Source organism: Solea solea, unplaced genomic scaffold, assembly GCF_958295425.1.
Source record: "Solea solea unplaced genomic scaffold, fSolSol10.1 scaffold_155, whole genome shotgun sequence".
Taxonomy (NCBI): domain Eukaryota; kingdom Metazoa; phylum Chordata; class Actinopteri; order Pleuronectiformes; family Soleidae; genus Solea; species Solea solea.
In genome coordinates, this window is record NW_026704155.1 from 5,001 (window position 1) to 7,500 (window position 2,500).

Sequence of the window (2,500 nt, forward strand, 5' to 3'; positions counted from 1 at the left end):
GCCCTCCGATGGCGGGTCACGTTTGCCACTCGGTCAGGGGTGCGTGCTGGATGAAGAAACGGTCAACTTTGTGTGAAGAGCCACTCTTTGGAAATTTCGTCAGAGTGCCACCTTTTCGAAATTTCTTCTAAGTGCTCTCAAAAGCTGGGTTTCTATATATGTGCCGGGAGTGTCGCACAAAACCCACAAACTCGACCAAACATGCTCTCTGGCCTATGTTGCGCAGCATCCCGGTAAACCTCTAACTCGCCCAATTGTCAATGTTTCGCCACAAAAACAACTTTATTCTACTCGCCTGGTCCCTGCCAAGGGCCCTGCGTTGTTTGATTTTGATTAAATTGCTTTTTTACACATTTTCCCCGTGCCCCTGGTAGCCAAGGGCACTTAGAAGAAATTTCAGATTCTCGCCTCGTGCCCCTGGTAGCCAAGGGCACTTAGAGTAAATTTTGAAAAAGTTGGCACTTAGAAGAAATTTCAGATTCGTGCCCCTGGTAGCCAAGGGCACTTAGAGTAAATTTTGAAAAGTTGGCACTTAGAAGAAATTTCGAAAAGTCGGCACTTAGAAGAATTTCCGAGTCGCCCCGGTTCTCGGGGACCGGGCCGAGCGCCGACCTCTGTCCGAGCGCGAGCGCCTATTTTCGGATAAGTTGGGACGACTTCCACGGTCCGTATCTCGGTCATTTCTCCACCTTTTCGGATGGAACCAACGGTGTCGCGTTGCCCCGGTCCCCGCCGAGGGCCCTGGGGCGTGGGATCCTGAGTTTTCCCCGTGCTTCCTGTGGTTTTCGGCCGTGGAAAAACCCTAGGCGCGCCGGTTCTCGGGACCGGGCCGAGCGCCGACCTCTGTCCGAGCGCGAGCGCCTATTTTCGGATACGCCGAGTCGATTTCAACGGTCCGTATCTCGGTCATTTATCCACCTTTTCGGGTGGAACCGACGGTGTCGCGTTGCCCCGGTCCCCGCCGAGGGCCGTGGGGCGTGGGATCCTGAGATTTCCCCGTGCTTCCTGTGGTTTTCGGCCGTGGAAAAACCCTAGGCGCGCCGGTTCTCGGGACCGGGCCGAGCGCCGACCTCTGTCCGAGCGCGAGCGCCTATTTTCGGATACGCCGAGTCGATTTCAACGGTCCGTATCTCGGTCATTTATCCACCTTTTCGGGTGGAACCGACGGTGTCGCGTTGCCCCGGTCCCCGCCGAGGGCCGTGGGGCGTCGGGTCCTGAGTTTTCCCCGTGCTTCCTATGGTTTTCGGCCCTCGAAAAACCCAATTCGCCCCGGTTCGAAAAAGCGGCACTTAGAAGAAATTTCGAAAAAGTGCGCTCACTTGGAAGCCGTGTTCCTATGTATGTGCCGGGAGTGTCGCACACAACCCACACAAACTCGACCAAACATGCTCTCTGGCCCATGTTGCGCAGCATCCCGGTAAACTCGGCCAAACATGCTCTCTGGCCCATGTTGCGCAGCATCCCGGTAAACTCGAACCAAACATGCTCTCTGGCCCATGTTGCGCAGCATCCCGGTAAACCTCCGCCGCGGTTCTCGGGACCGGGGCCGAGCGCGAGCGCCTATTTTCGGGTAAATTGTGACGACTTTTGACGGGCCGTATCTCGGTCATTTCTCCACCTTTTCGGGTGGAACCAACGGTGTCGCGTTGCCCCGGTCCCCGCCGAGGGCCCTGGGACGTCGGGTCCCGAATTTTCCCCGTGCTTCCTATGGTTTTCGGCCGTGGGAAAACCCTATTCGCCCCGGTTCTCGGGACCCCGGCCGAGCGCCGACCTCTGCCCGAGCGCGAGCGCCTATTTTCGGGGTAAATTGTGACGACTTCCACGGGTCATATCTCGGTCATTTCTCCACCTTTTCGCATGGAACCAGCGGCGTTCCACTCCTCTGGCCCCTGCGCAGAGCCCTGCGTTGTGACATTTTGATAAAAGCATCACCCTGGGTGGCCCTGGGAGGCGTACCTATTTTTTTGGCATAAAGAGGGGCGATTTAAAACGGGCCGTATCTCCGTCACTCCTGCACCTTTTCGCATGGGATGAACGGCGTTCCACTCCTCTGGACCCTGTGCAGAGCCCTGCCTTGTAACATTTTGATAAAATCACGTTTTTAGCCATTCTCCCGTCGGTGGCCCTGGGAGGCGTACCTATTTTTTTGGCTTAAAGAGGGGCGATTTACAACGGGCCGTATTTCGGTCACTCCTGCACCTTTTCGCATGGGATGAACGGCGTTCCACTCCTCTGGACCCTGTGCAGAGCCCTGCCTTGTAACATTTTGATAAAATCACGTTTTTAGCCATTCTCCCGTCGGTGGCCCTGGGAGGCGTACCTATTTTTTTGGCTTAAAGAGGGGCGATTTACAACGGGCCGTATTTCGGTCACTCCTGCACCTTTTCGCATGGGATGAACGGCGTTCCACTCCTCTGGACCCTGTGCAGAGCCCTGCCTTGTAACATTTTGATAAAATCACGTTTTTAGCCATTCTCCCGTCGGTGGCTCCTCTGGCTCT